The 16,905-nt window shown below is 34.7% G+C and overlaps 1 non-coding gene across 1 annotated transcript; it reads left to right on the top strand.

Annotated features, from left to right (window-relative positions):
• The first annotated feature begins 14,211 nt into the window (after positions 1–14,211).
• LOC129228851 (U4atac minor spliceosomal RNA) lies at positions 14,212–14,340 on the top strand. Its single transcript, XR_008581029.1, has one exon. It is a non-coding gene; the product is annotated as a U4atac minor spliceosomal RNA (small nuclear RNA).
• Positions 14,341–16,905: the final 2,565 nt, after the last annotated feature.

Genomic DNA, 16,905 nt, shown 5'->3' with positions numbered 1-16,905 from the left:
GCTAAAACTCGATTCGACTTACACGAAATAGCTGTAACGCGAGTTAGGAATTTTAGAGCTAATGCGAATTCCGCGTCCGCAACGCGAAATTTTTTGGAAGAGAATCACAGGGCTTTGTTATTGGCTACTAAGTTAGGGGTTCGTAAATGGATGTTCCCTTTAGCAACACTGAGTTCCCCACACCGTACTGGTCTAAACATCGTTTTGTTTACATAAAAAGTAGTCGAAAACTTTGTACTGCATAGTGAATAAAATCTGACAACGTATATAAAGTACAAATTCAGAATGAAAAAAGGTTAAAAAACCAGCAAACAGCTGTTTTGGCACTCTAAAATACAAGTGCCATCATCAGTGCAATTAAAAACGAAGACAGGTTCAAACCAACTAAATTAGAGTCGAGGCGAACAATGGAATGAGAGACGAGTTGTAAAAGATATGAGAGCAGTACCGGAAACGATGACGTCAAGGTTACGTCAGAACTACAGAAGACAGTTGCACTCAGGAGAAAACGTCACGGACAAAAAATAAATCAAATAACCAATAATCCAATCATTAGGAAAAGGGGGAGTGCTAGACAAATCATTGACGATTAAATTAGCATTTTTCCATATGTAATATGACTCCCAAAAATCTAAATCATGAATGGACGAACACTCGTGAATAACTTTGGCGGAAGAAAAAATAAAATTATGACCGCAAGACCAACAATGTTGAGCAATAGAAGAGCGTTTGAGATCCCGTTTTTTGACGTAATTTTCGTGTTATTTTATCCGGAATTTGAGGGATCGTCGAGTCTGCCCAATGTAGGTCAATTTGCACTGGCAGGAAACACTATAAATGCCCCATTTGTCAAGGTTCTGAACAGGGTGTTTAAGCTGTGAAAATTTTAATTTATTAACAGGAGAAAAAGTGACGGAAAAATGAAACTTTTTTAAGATTTTGGCAATTTGTAGACTGATTTTAGGAAAAAAGGGTAAGACAACGGAACTCGAATAGTTCACAGGAGCAAGTGTTTGATTTTTGTTAGTTGAGCTACATAGCTTCTTATAAATGGTATCAATAATATCTGATGTGAATCCCCGATCAACCGCAATACCTCGTAGGTAATTCAGTTCTGATGAAAGTAAATTGGAATTTGAACAAATGGCTAAAGCACGGTAAATAAAAGATCTAAAAGCAGCCAATTTTTGTTTAGGAGGGTGAACGGATAACTTGTGGGGGGGGGGGGGGAAGAGAAACAGCAAAAGGTTTACGGAAAACAGTAGTTGTAAACATATTGTTATGACGAGTGATGGACACATCAGTAAAAGAAAGATGATTACCAGATTCCAATTCAACAGTAAATTGAATATGTGGGTCAATAGTATTTAGGATGGATAAAAGGTTATCAAGGTCACTGACAGACGAGTCCAAAAGCACAAAAATGTCGTCAACGTACCTGACGTAAAAATCAAATTGTATAATTTTAAATAATTTAAGTTCGAAATAGTGCATGTACAAATCACTTACGGGTTGAACCTGTCTTCGTTTTTAATTGCACTGATGATGGCACTTGTATTTTAGAGTGCCGAAACAGCTGTTTGCTGGTTTTTTAACCTTTTTTCATTCTGAATTTGTACTTTATATACGTTGTCATATTTTATTCACATCGTTTTGTTTGCCTAAACAATACGATAAAAAACTAAAAAACTGTTCTGGATTCAATGAAAATTAAATTATTTAAAAACCCTTCGTAAAAAAACTGTTCTTGATTCAATTAAAATTAAATTATTTAAAAACTCTTCGTAAAAAAATCATCTGAATTCAATAAAAATTAAATTATTTAAAAACCCTTCGTAAAAAAAACTGTTCCTGACTCAATTAAAATTAAATTATTTAAAAACCCTTCGTAAAAAAAACTGTTCTGGATTCAATTTAACAACGGCACATTTGAATTAATTTCGTACTCTTTAAAGTGATTCATATTTTCTTAAAGTTTAAAACCGGACCTCTTTGCGGCAAAACTCTTCCTTTTCCACACACACACACACACACACACACACACTGTCACAAAATACTTTAAATCATCCACTAATTGGACTAGCGAAAGCAAGATATGTTGACAACATCATGCCATCAATTATCCTGGGTTCTCTGTTTATTATTAGTATACATTTCACGTCAACTCTCCCCACCTACACTTCTAAGTTGTCATGCGAAATCTTCGTCGGCAGCATTCAAACAGAAAAAGAACACAACTTTCCCATCACGGCTCTCCGAATTCATTTTCCAAAACGGAAAGATCTCAAAAAGATGATCTGCTTGTTAGAGTTTCCTGTTTCGAAAAGATTTCGCCTTGGAAGAGTTATGTTATGCGTTCTCGAATAATAAATTACAATAAGAGTAATTAACTTGTCAGCGAAATGCTGCGAGATCTTTCCGATTGAGTTCGTAAATTATTTTCACTTGCTGTTGAAATTCATCTTAATTGTGTTTTCATTTGTGACTGAAAATTTCAATCCAATTTCGCGAGTGTTATGCGAAAGCTAACTTCAGAAATAAACATTTTATTCAGGGGTGCCCACCTAGTGGGGGGGGGGGGTCATGGCGCCACTGAAATTTTTTGGGGGGGGATTGTTTTAAGGGAAATTTTTGTCATTTTTGGGGAGAGGGAGTCTTGCTTTGGAGGGCCTCTTGCTTTTAGAGGGTTTCTGCGACATTGAGAGGGGTGCACCTTTGCCCTTAGGGGGTGGACTCTCTCTGGGGGTGGTCCACTCTGTTTTATTCGTGCACCAAAAAGAATGAAACAGATTTCATGCAACGAAAGGAACAAAAACATTTTTACGAAAATGAGTTCCATAAACAACATTCGTTGCTTCAATAAAGTTCTTAAGATGAAATTTCATTAAAACATTATAGGTATCAAAATTCAACACCAAGATCGATTTTTCTTTACCCTTGAACGAAGCAGGGGAGATTCTGTGGGACGATTTAAATTTGTTTTTTTTTTTATAAAACCTCTTTAATTTTATTTTCGGGTTTTTTCATATAAAATCAACAAATTTTCAAAAATTATCGTTCCGTAGGGGAGGGTGGGGCAAAAAGCTTCGCGGGTAAATTGTTCCCTTTGAAATAACTCAATGAAGAAAAAAGATACATGTATTTTGTGAATACCTGGTAAAATGAAATATTGCAGCGCATCGATGGCAGCCATGTTAGCCAGGCCAGTGCCGTCCCGTATATTAAAAGCTGGAGCACGTGCATCACTGATCTACTTTTGTAAATATTTTCGTTTTTTAACTTTTTGATCTGTTTACGAACTTGAAATGATAGAGTAGTTCTTTGGTGTTTTTATGCAAATATCTACTCTGCATCCTAAAATAGTCCGCAGAAACGATTTACGCTTCGTCATCTAACCTATAACTTATTTTTTCAAGGACTTGTGCTTGTGGGGTTAGTTGTTCCTTCTCTGTGGGGCAAGTTGCTCAGAGGAACAACTAGCCCCAAGGAACTCAATGCCCCTATTTATCTGTATCAGCAATGTTATAAAAAAAAATTACATGTATATATTCATCACAGTAAAATACAGAAATCGGAGAAAGTCGACTCTCACCGGTGATTTACCGAAAATATTTGATCGTTCTCTTATAGACAGATAAAAGAATAAGAAATCATCTAAATATGAATCAAAATATCCTTCTTACTTTAATATGAAAATATGAAGTTGTAAAATTTGTTGTTCCAGAGCTTGACCACCTTGCGGTGACTTGTGAAAGTACCCAAAGAAGCAAAACATTTCAATGTTGCTCAGACAATGCAGATGTCTCATTAAACAGTTCATATCCTACGCAAATGGATCTGTCTAGGCTTTACCTGTTTAGCCGTCATTAGCCAGAGACTGTAGCTTCTCTTTTCTGAGTTTAGCCTGGTCAATTTTGTGTAGGTTTTTCATTATTAAAGGTGTAAATTAAAAACGCTAGTAACCTTCCTTTTCGTGATATAGAGAAAGCTAGTTGCAACAGTCGCTGAAAATGGTAATTAGAATATCATGCATGTACAGTCATAGAAAAAAAAAACGAAACACTCGATCGTATTCAAAGACTATTGATACTAGAGACACGTGTAAGGTGTCATTGTTTCAGGAATAAAAAGTTCTACATAATTATGGTAAAAAATTGTTGTTAAGGGGTCGTCTTCATATTAAAACGAGCATCAGCTTCAAAATTTTCAATGAGAACCCCCTTTTTTTATCACATATTTGTAATCAGCATCTTTTTTTAACTTTGCATACAAAGTTTTGTTTAATTCGATCCAGCCGTTACTTCAGAATCGAGTTTTGAAAAATTCCTCTCGCAATGTTAAAACGTATTTTGATATTTTTACTCATAACACAAAAACTAGATTAGGCACGGCAAAGATTGTTTTTTTGTATCAAAATATGAATCGACCCAATAATAAAAACATCATTTATAACGCCCAAAATGTAATTTTAGTTTTTTTATGAATTATTTTAATATTTTTTGAAAAAAATATGATCTGAAACCATATTAAATTTTAACAGAAAAACAATCTAAAAGAGCTTTTATGAGGGAATCCAAAATTTGAGCTCAAAATATTCAGTAGTTTTTGCGCTATGCTTAAAAATTCCTTTTTTCCTACTTTAGGGGACCGTATACTTTTTTAAAACAGAAATTATGAAAGTTGGTTTCTTCGTAAAAAAAGAAAAAAATTGTTCAACAAACTAAGCAAACCAATTATAACGTGGTTTTTCTACATTAGAGTTACGCCTATGAATTTTTTAAATGCATAAATTTATTCGCTGTCTCTGCAGAAGAACAACACAATATTGCAACCGTCAGTTTTTTGTAGATATCGTTCAGACGTCAATGTGTAAATAATGCGAAACACTACTTCATTGTCTAATAAAAGAATATTTTATAGAACTTTTTAAATCAAAAGCTATACTTTAAATACTTCTGTTTTTTTTTTTTTTTTTTTTTTATTTATTTATTTTTATTTTTTATTTTTTCTGAGTTTAGCCATTGCCTTTTGTAAAACAATAACTCAAATAATATATATATATATATATATATATATATATATATATATATATATATATATATATATATATATATATATATATATATATAAATTTGAATTTTTGGCATCTTGAATTCAAATAATGTTTTTCGCAATCACGAGCCGTGTATGTGTATGTATGCGCGTGTGTGTTTGTGCAAGCGCATGCGTGTGGGTGCGTGTGTGTGTATGTATGCATGTGCGTGCGTGTAGGCGTTCGTGTGTGTGTGTGTACGCGCGTGTGCGTGTAGGCGTTCGTATGTGTGAGTATACGCGCGTGTGTGTAGGCGTTCGTGTGTGTGTGTATGTAGGCATGAGTGTTTGTGTCTGTGCAGGCATGAGTGTGTGTATGTGTGTGTGTAGGAGTGCGTGTATGTGTGTGTGTAGGAGTGCGTGTATGTGTGTGTAGGAGTGCGTGTATGTGTGTGTGTAGGAGTGCGTGTATGTGTGTGTGTAGGAGTGCGTGTATGTGTGTGTAGGAGTGCGTGTATGTGTGTGTGTAGGAGTGCGTGTATGTGTGTGTGTAGGATATTGACGCGACCTGGAGACGGTTTTCGCCAGAGGAGCAGCATCGTGAGGCGGCCGGCCGACGATGGTGCTGCGGAGGGTGCTGGTGGGAAAATAAAATGATATCACATTAAAACAGTCAAATGAAAGCAATAAGCAATCGTGATTGCTCAAAAAAATTAACATGCACAACTTTTTTACAGAAACATACAACAAAACCCCAGTGTCTTGCCAGTCATGTTGCAATAGAGTGTAGAATTAGTGGCTCTTCCCGGTGATAAATTGCTAAAAGGAAAAATTATTGCCTTGTCTAATTCGGGAAAAAGTACTCGAAAAATAGCCGACAGTGTGAAGTTTCTCCTTTAACAGTATCCAAATGGGTCAAAAAATAATAATTGCTCTCAGATAAGTTTACTGGTTTTTAGGAATTTTATTTTTTTTTTTTTTTTTTTTTTTGTATAGAGTTTGAATAATTTTCAATGTGTTAGGATCTAGGAGAGGAAATCTCAATCGCACTAGTGGGCCGCGTGCTTTGAGCTGTATTCAGCACAAAAGTAGTAGTTGTGGCTAATTGTGAACTCTTTTTTTTTTTTGACTTCGTCACAGATTTAACAAAACATTAATTTGCGTGTTAGATTAAGTTGAGTTTTTGTCTATTCTTAATTATAATTTAAATACTATTTTTCTATTTACTTTCTCGGTCATTGGCGTGCATTTCAAATTAAAATAATTCTCGCAAGACAATGATAAAATTTCAAATATTTTCTTCTCTTTTGAACAACATGGAAAAATATCGTCAAAGAAAGAAAGTGAAAAAAAATATTGTTATCAACTAATGGGTGCCTATTTTATTAAATGTATCTTTTTCAGAATCCAATACTGGATATTCGGCTCCAACTTTGTGACACTGGAACTAATTCCACTTCCTGTTCTTATTCTTTGAACACACAACGGGCCACATGGACCAACGTCGCGTCTTCACTGCGAATTGGTTTTCCCATTCCATGGCTGCTGTGAGTCCTAATATTGAACACAACAGCCCTGAACGAGATTTAACCGAACAATGTAGCAGGTGTCATGTCATTGAAGCCGAGAGTGCCTAAAAACTGGTGGATGACGAAAATTTATCTCACCAGTGAGATGCCATAAACATACAGCAGATAAATTTACTTTGCCTACCAGTTTATTCGCACTCTCAGCTTCAATAAGATGACTTCCGCATCCCACAGCCTTAGTTCTGATTCCAGTCTGCGAAATATGCAGCGAGGACGAAATCGTAGCTTCTGGATAGTTCAACCCGCCTGTCGGGTATGCTGCCTATAGTATTGCTATAGGTGCGCCAGCCTGATGCTGTAGACAATGCTAGTGTGCAAGTATATAGTGCACGAAACAATATCAAATAAAGCTAAGTTTTGTTTGTAATGTTAGAAAATCGGAGAAATGACAAGAAGTCAGATTTCCGTTCACTTTGGTTAAAATTAAAATGACTTTTTTTTTTTTTAAATTACGGGTTGAACCATCTCGAATCTCGTTGCTAGAAACAGCATTGGGAAATTACTTTCCTAAATTGGTTTTAAGAGATGTTACATGTTTAACTAAAACCGCCGATTGTGTTATGTCTTTTTAATAATACCACGCATTATGATCTTTCGCATAAATTAGGATTTGAAACAAATTCTCTTTTTTTGATCACAAAAAAGCCTCTAGAACAATTACTGTGTTTGTCCACTGGGTTAATTCAAATAACCAAATTTTTCCCAAATAAAGTTCGAGTATAAAGGGTTTGCTCATTAACGGGTATTTATATTCTCCTGTTTCTGCTTTATTTTTTAGATTGATACTTCGTTCATTTTATGTATTTAGAGCAAGTTTTCACGGAATAAATGGACCTTGCTTCGCTCGAGTCTCCAATCTATTTAATGCTGCGTCTTCCCACGTTGTGCGGTATATTTTTTATATTTTTGTGTGCGATGGCTCAAACTTCTGCCGATGTTCTGCGAAATTAAAAACGCGCAATTCCATTTTACAATCAAAGACTTTTTATTCATTCCAAAATAAACCTGTAACATAGGTGCAACATTTATCAAACATATTCACATCATGTTTCTAGGTATGAAGTTGAATATTTACATTTCTATGAGGCTTGAATGATTATATGAGCAATCCAATAGGTTTATATTAGGAAAAGTCAAAAAGTTCCATTACTTTTAATTTGTCATTATTCGGTTTACTAAAGAACGATCTATACGATGGACCAGCCAAACCTCATCCGTCTTTCTTAGGTTAATGCAGATTGACAAAAATCAGTAAATATTTTTACTTTTTTCTTTTCAAAAAAAAAAAAACGACCGTAAATCGCTTTTTGCCGCAACATAATCGGCTAAAAAGTATCGGATTACGGAAGAAAAGAGAACTTCAAAAAAGCATGAGTTGAGCTGGATAATCTCGATCTTTTCATTGTTCACCTTCCGTTACTTGATAAACCGTGACCTTGAAAGAAGCGTTTTCAATGTGGGGATGGTCCCTAAAACGTTTTTCGTTAATAACTCCTGTTCTACTGCACGGAATGCAGTGAAATTTCGTATCCTGGCTGTATTTTGCGGTCTAAACATAATTATGTAGCAAAAATTAGGGGTTCCCATTTGAAAATCAAGAGTTGGTGCTCATTTTGCTTTGTATATGGTCCCTTATCAAAATTTTACCTACGTAGTTTTAAAGAAGACTTTAAACTAAGTCGGATGACATCTTTTTTTCCTTTCTAGCACGAAAAATGGCCGAATAATTAAAAGTGTTTCGTTTTTTTTTTCTATGACTGTACAATAAACTCTTGGTTGCCCACGGAATAGAGTGCCATGGTTACTGCGTAAAAGCGGAATGCGAGGATATTTGTGGATGTTGCACACTTGGTAGAAAAAACAATACTAGAACATACAAGTGTAAAAGAAAATCAAGGGCACTGACATACATTCAAACTCTCGAGTAACGATGCTAGAGGCAAACGATTAAACTAGGAGCACTAAAAGTGACAACTGTACTATGTAGAAAATGTAGGCAAATGCAAAAAAAATCGGTCATAACTGCAAACGGACACAGAAAATCCTGCAAACAGATCAACCAAATCAAATCAACTTAGGTTACGCCAGAAACGTTTAAAGCAGGAGAATTTTTTATAGCAAAACTGGCTCGGTCACTCTTTTACAAGCATGTAGAGTTTAGATGTAAAAATCGGGATTCAAGTAGTCACGTTTCGGTGACCGAAGAGAGTTTGGTGTCTTTGGGGAAAAAGGGGAAGAAAGAAAATGGAATGCCTAAAAGTAGATCTTACGCATGTTAAGTTAAAATGAGCATTTTCTAAATTCAGTAATTTATAAACACAAAAATAAATAAATACATAAATAAATAATCAACAAACAAATCCACAATAATAATATCCACCCGCGAGTAATCAGAAGTTTGATGCTATCATTTGCACCAACTTCTTTTATGGATCGTCTGCGAAGTATCGTATTATTTATAGTCAAAGATAATTTTCTGTTATGATTGCAGACTGAAGTAATTATCATAGCTTATTAGCTACAGAAACTGTTAAATATTTTATTTAATTTTACTACATTATTCTATTCTTACTACAGATTACTATGTTAATGTAATATAATGTTACTTTTCCTTTTTAACTGTGCCTTGATATATGTGTATTTAAAAGGTAATCATTAAACCTTTAAATACAAGATATAATTGATATTGAAAAACTTGCTGCATTCAGCCCCTGGCATTCATTTGAAATTTAATGCTTGAACTCGAATTATGTTTTTCGCGATCACGAATTGCAGTAAGACCCTACTCGTTGGGTTTCTTGCTTCTACAAATGGAGTGGAATGGAATGGAAATGGAGAAAGAAGGCAATAGCCGAGTTTCTGTGTTAAATTTGCCCTTGCGAATTTTTCGAATGGCACTTGGGGGATCATTTTGGTGTCGAATAAAAAACATTTAGCCAAATTTTCAGCTTTTTATCTCAAGCAACCTTAGAGTTTTTCAAAAAAAAAAAAACTTTTTTCGTTTTAAATTTTTTTTTCATAGTAAAATTCAAAATTAATGAATGGTATTTTTTTTCCCTTTTTCTTAGGAATAAAATACATAAAAAAATATTATAGTCATAGTTTTTAAACTAAACCGATTTTTGGTGCCTTTTTTTTTTTTTTTTTTTCAATGCTTTTCTGAAAAGTGTCACTTACCAAATTTAGTCATAAAATGTCTTTTATACGCCTCTACATTCAGGATTTTTTTCGAGTTTTTTTTTAAGCGATGGAACAATACGAAAAAATTTTAAAAGGTTTTTTTATTTTTTTTCATAATTTTGCGTTTAAATAAATTCATTTTTTTTTTTTTTTTTTTTGCTGAAAAATTCCTAAAAAATATTTTTTTAGCGAACACCGAACACCTAATCTTACCAGAAAAGATATGCAAATCATAAAAAATTAAGACACATACTGCATAAGCTTTTTTTTTTTTTTTTTTGCTCTACATAGCAGCTGTTATCATTATTATTGGTTTTTAGAAGTGGCAACAATACTAGTCTACGTCAGTTTACAAATATTTGAGGTTATTCCAGTTTTAGTCTCTAGTGAGGAAAAACTGCTGTAACCGTGAGGTTATACAAAGTATTCTAGAAATTCTTCTTCGAAAGGTTTGGTGTCTGCTATAGTTAATACGTAAGTAGCACTTATTAATAAAGCAATGTTGCTAAATTTTTGCGATTAAATTTCAATATTTGATTTCTATTATTGTTTGATATTGTCAAAACTATTTTTTTAGAAATGGGCAAGGCTTCAGACGCGTCCCCTAGAAAATGTAGGGAAATAAAAACATTACTACTCCCCTCCTTACATTTCTCGAAAGCTAGTGCAAATTTAACAGGTGTTTCTAAGTCAGTAGTTGCACACATCAAAAGTTTAAAATTGATCAAAACAAGTGACTAAAAGCAGATCGCATAGACAAATGTAACAGAAAACGCATTATTGCTCTGTGTACCGGCCGTAGAATCAGGGATATGTGCTTTTTCGGATCGTCGCCTGGGATGCAAAAAGAAGCTTTTTTCGACCAAAATGCTAAAAGTGGAGTCGTCGAAGAAGCATGCCTATAAAACATTAAAATCAAAATAATAACATTATTAGTTAATAGCACTACTTACAAATAGTACTTACACAATTCCATCTTCAACAGTCTGTCTTTTTTTTTTTTTTTTTTTGAGCAATCACGATTGCTTACTGTTCTCACTTGACAGACGCGGCTCCGAGCACTGCCTCCTGGAATCTGTTTCTCCTGGTCGGTAGCGTCCATGTCCTACACACACGCACGCTCATACACACACACACGCTCATACACACACATACGCTCATACACAAGCCTTTACACACATACACAAACGCCTATGTGCATAAACACATGATTAAGTACATACACACAGTTCTACGCACACACACAAGCCTACACATGCACGCACGCGCGCATAAACACACACACAACTATACATACGTAGCCGCCCAGGAGGAGGGGCAGGTTTGGGGGGACAGGAGCCGTTTCTAGAAACAATTGCCCCCAATGAGTAGTGTCCTGTCGCAACTCGTGATTGCGAAAAACAATTTGAATTCAAAATTTCAGAATTCAAGTTAATTTTCTTTCTTTCTTTCTTTTCTTTTCTTTTTTTTTTTTTTTTTTTTTTGAGCAATCACGATTGCTTACTGTTCTCACTTGACAGACGCGGCTCCGAGCACTGCCTCCTGGAATCTGTTTCTCCTGGTCGGTAGCGTCCATGTCCTACACACACGCACGCTCATACACACACACACGCTCATACACACACATACGCTCATACACAAGCCTTTACACACATACACAAACGCCTATGTGCATAAACACATGATTAAGTACATACACACAGTTCTACGCACACACACAAGCCTACACATGCACGCACGCGCGCATAAACACACACACAACTATACATACGTAGCCGCCCAGGAGGAGGGGCAGGTTTGGGGGGACAGGAGCCGTTTCTAGAAACAATTGCCCCCAATGAGTAGTGTCCTGTCGCAACTCGTGATTGCGAAAAACAATTTGAATTCAAAATTTCAGAATTCAAGTTAATTTTCTTTCTTTCTTTCTTTTCTTTTCTTTTTTTTTTTTTTTTTGGTTCTGTTCGGTATTTCTTCTTAGCGCGTAATAATTCAAAGAATTGACTGGGTTCGTTTACTGGGCCATTGCTATTTTCAATTTTTTGCTAATTTTCAATAGGAAAATCATTTCTAATGAACTTAAAGTTTTTTCAAAGCACTCTTCCAACTCAAACCTCATGTCGTGTGTGAGTTGTCTGAGATGTTTTCAACTATTTAATAGCTTTAATCTCATGCATTCAGAGCTGAGGGTAACGTGACTATCCTGTCTATCTAAAGAAATATGAGTTTTGATGAAAATTTAAGGGAATATAAGCTATGGCGCAAGCTGCGGCATTAAAAAATATAGCGGGAAAAGATTGACAGGGTTCGATCTCATTTGGGGGGGGGGGGGCACCCCTGCTTAACTGATACCATTTTTAGTAGGAAGTGTAACGCTAACCATTAAAACCTGACCCCCCTTACAAAAATTTCTGGATCCGCCCCTGTCACAGAGAGCTGCTTCGGTAGTTTCGGAGTTTACCCCGAAACACATATAAGAAGTCGCTTTTTTTTATACGGATCAATTTTTTAACGGATCTTGAGCCCATTTGAAGGTTTCAATCAATTATTTAATCGTCATATTTTATCTTTTTTTTTTTTTTTTGCCTTCTTTTTTTACGTTACGGGAAAGGGAAATTTAGCGGGGAAGCAATAATCAAAACATGATTTATTAACATTATTATTTTTTCGTCTGCATTTCTGGCACTAGATGGCGAAACTAATCAGATTCATTTATCGTGTTGGAGGACTGTGCCACAAAGATTTCGGATGATATAAGGATGATGTAACCAACTAAACAAATTATTCCTGTTACTCAGAAAAAGATACATCAACAGGTACCATGAGCGAATTAAGCAATATAAGCTGTTTCTTACATAAAACTCAGGCAGAGCAATGATTTTCGTATTCATACAAAAGGTTCAAATCCTCTATTTGCGCATGCGCTCCATAAAGGCTTAACCAATGGAGGGTCTGCAATAAATCTCTCTCTAGTGTAATGTCAGATCCCACACCATGCAGCATATTTGATCACAGCATGTCGGGAGGGAACTCAGAGTCGTCGGGTTGTATGATTTTGTCACCTACCGCTTTCTTGGCGCAACTGCTGATCGATATTTTACTTTTATTGCGTTTTATTTGGATTGCAGTAAACCCTGTCACGCTACTGGGATTGCATAAACTCATCGGGAATCGGATATGTACGAAATAATTTTATCCAACTTCAAAGCAGTTGCAGATGTTAGCTTTTATTTCCATTTTATATGTAAAAAATAAAATAAATTCCAACCAAGGGTTTTTTTTTTTTTTTTTTTGTCTAAAACGATCTTCCCTAAAATACGAAATCATACAAGAGTGCAAACAGCGGGAGAGTTTGATGCGGAACTAATTATCTTTTATGCATTTATCAATTCCATATTTGTAAATAAATACAATTTGTAATTTCTGGACGAAATATGCTATTAAATAATAATTAATTATTTTTTTTAAACTTTTTTAATCGAAGTGATTAAGCTGTTTATGAATCAAAACAATTCATGGAAAGGAAGACCTGCTAAACTTTGTTTTCGTGAGACTTTAATTTTTACTGGCCTGTCGTTATCGTAAAAAATTAGACTCCCAAAATGTTTCAACTTTATTACATATATCTACTCCTATTCATGTAAAATTAGCGAAATTTTCAGCTGGCGAAGACACCGATATCTTCTTCTTCTTCGTGAAATTACCGCTCGCGAGAATAGGAGCTTTTACAGCGCTCAAAACACCGCCCTTCAATCATAAAATAATCATCAACTGAGCTGAGCCAATACGAATCAAGGAAAGTCATGCATCCTACACTCCATTATGTTACGTTCCGCCGGCTCAGTAGAGGAAAGAAACTCTCTGCTGTTACCGACCGCAAGATTCTATGAAGGCGTTCGCTCAATTCAGTGAAGGAATAATTCTGCTTAGAAGAGATCATTAAAGGATGCATCAGCATTCTGCTGCCATCTCTTGATAAGAAAAGCAAATATTTCCCATATAGCAATTCAGCTAGGTGCTGATTAAAATAGTAAATAGTTAATTCTTTAAAAAGTAGCTAGTATAAAGCGTGAAGTTGGAAATTACTTTAGTATTTATTTGAAATTTAAGTTTCTTTTACAATTTTGCAAGATTTCAAAGCTAAAGCTAAAATTGATGAACTGCTCTAAACACGACTAGCCACGCCTATTTTCTCGCTATGTCCAATATGAATAAATGAATGTTTTTGCTGATTTTAAGCTCCTAAATTTAAGATGTTTTTGAAAACACGAGGGAATATTATCTGAATGTTTGTTTTTTTATGTTCATAAAAGATTATTTTAAACCTCTTTAAGTCAAAATTAAAATTTACGTATCTCCCAGTTTTTTTACGAGGACACAGTGCATGGCCCCGGAATTGAAATTTCATACTGTACCCGTCCTTGTCTGGGGCTGATGTTGTTCGATGAACGTCATGTGAGAACAGCGTGCTGACACCCATTGACACATAAAGATCCGCACCGCTTGACTTAACTAGTTAGGTTTGGGTGCAATTTTTGGAACCCGTGAAGGGTTGTACAATAAAATGATTTACACATCAAGCTCAATGGTAAGGCTGTAACTAAAGCAGGCTAATTATAAACTCTATTGCATTACTAATTATTTAGCGTCTGAGGTGTATTTGATTGTACGAATGTTTTAATAATTTACTGCGAATGTATGCCTACAACCCTTGATAATTATTTTTTTAAAAAAGTAATGATTCCTCTTCTTTATCATATTATGACAAACCAAGTTTTCACTGTTTTTTTTTCTTTCTTTTTTTTTTTATATAGCACAGTTCCTCGGAAAAGTTTTTGAATATGATTAGGTCCGTCATTTCAGTTTCCCTGGGGAAGAGGGAATATTGACTTTGAATACGAAAAGTTATTGTATTAAAAGGTGTTATTTAATGCACTTGAGTTTCATTTAAAAGCAACCTTTTTTTTTTTTATTCAAAAGACAATTTTCTGTTACCTATTATTCTATTAAAATGGTTATTGAAATTGTTTGCAAAGAGGTTGTGATACAACTGCAGTACAAGAAAATGGAACACAACGCAAAATTAAACATCCCCGCCTCCCCCTTGTTTTAAAGTATATTTTCAATCCTAATACAGTAGTTTATGCATACATCAAAAAACTGTTCTAATGACCAAAATGAAGGCATATTCTGGACCCACTGTTGGTTTCTGGAAATACGTTAACGATAAGAATTGATTTTTTTGAAATCAGATCTGTGTTATTGTAAGAGTTTCAACAGTTAGATATCAATTCGAGCTGATCAAATTTGACAAATTTTACTCCTAAGTTGGTATTATTGAATTTTTACTCGACAGTTCGAAACGGAGTTTTTTTACAGATGCCAAAAATTAGGTAAGTTCGCAATTTAGCTATTTTCAGAATATTGCATGGCAATATCAAATGTTGACCAGTAATTCTATTTTCTAAAGTGTTTTTTTTTTTTTTTTTTTTGCTTAATCAATATCTCGTCAATCGTCATTTAAAGACAGAACTGCTATTTTTTGAAAATCTAAATTCATAGCAGAGATTTGCGCGGGGGGGGGATTTAAAATGACGCGTTTCATAACAAGTGTAACAGTTGTAATAAATAAGTTACGTTAGTAAAATCTAGAACGTGTCCCCCCCCCCCCCCCTATTTTCAAAACCGAACTGATAAATTTATGTGGAGGGGAGGGGGTTAATTATCGAGATATTTTGAAAGTTGTTTTTAGTATTAGATTATTTTCGACAATTTTTAAACACTGTGTTTTCCACATGGCGTCAGGTACGTTCGAATTTGTTCGTTCCAAATAGGTTCCTTTTGTAACACATATGAACAAAAAGAAAAGGCGTATAGCATCAAAATGGGCCATGACAAAGTGGAAGAAATGAATCCCTGGAACTGGCTAACTGTTTTTTTGCATGCTTTTTAAATTTTTTTAATGTGTGATATTGTTTACTTTACTTTTTTTTTTTTTAGAAAAGAAAACCGGTTTATGGAGGGAGGGAACTAAAATTCAAAAAACGTTCTGACAAGCAGAACTGAAAATGTTTAATGTGTGAGCGTGCGTGCGTGTGCTTTTTTTTTTTTTCCTTGATGGAGTGGCAAATAAAGAAAATCGGCAAAAAAATGTGAGGATATACTGGATTACAGAATGATCTTACTTTCTGTTAAAAAGGGGGAGGGGGGTATAATCAATGGAATGGATACTTTCGGGATTTCAAGACAAATTTGCATTAGGACAAGTTCCAGGCAATTTTGACAAAATATTTATTTTTAAATTATTTTATCATTTCGTATGATAAATTCTTTTTGTTTATTTTTAATCAAAAGTTTGGAACATTGGTTAGCGCAAAAGTATTATTAACTAAATGATTACTAATGTGGACAATATCTCTATTGATGGAAATTTTTTAGGGTTATAAAAAAAGAAGAAAATCGTAATTTTTGGACGTGTTTTCGTAGCGTCGTAGTTCAGTTCGTAGAAACTACGATTTTTTCGTAGCAGTTGCCAGCTCTGTGTATACTCAACTTTTTGATAAACAAAAACAATTGTTCTAGACACTTGTAAACAGCCTTCAAACTGCTTTGATCCATTCTTTAAGTATATGTCAACGTTTCCCACATAAAGAACTGAATTTATACTGCATTTTAAGAAAACCTACGTTATTCAATATAAAATACTGTTATGATACAAAAGTCGATGATCAATGGGAGTAATAAAATGCAGCTTTATTACACTTACTCTACAGTAGGTAAATATAATAATTACTAGAACTAAAAAGCTAAGGATGCTGTGGCGGCTGCTGTGAAACTCGACTAATCGATACCAATGTTCCCATGCATATCGAGGATCTTCACTTTTTCTTTAGTTATAAGAAAATTTCTCTTCCCTAGCTTAAGCTGAAACAACACGTTTAAATACTACTATGTTAAATTAATTTGCACATTGAGTGAAAAATACAGAATGTTTATTTGTATAGACTAACATAGCGATGATTCGACTAGTACGGTGTGGGAACTTCTGCTCTTCAGTGATGCAGTGAATTCACGAAACCAATAGCTAGCTTCCAGAATCGAAGACGCC

The sequence above is a fragment of the Uloborus diversus genome, chromosome 8 (genome assembly GCF_026930045.1).
Source record: "Uloborus diversus isolate 005 chromosome 8, Udiv.v.3.1, whole genome shotgun sequence".
In the NCBI taxonomy this organism is placed as follows: domain Eukaryota; kingdom Metazoa; phylum Arthropoda; class Arachnida; order Araneae; family Uloboridae; genus Uloborus; species Uloborus diversus.
Note: the sequence above shows the minus strand (reverse complement) of the source record. Positions and strands in the feature narration are given on the sequence as shown.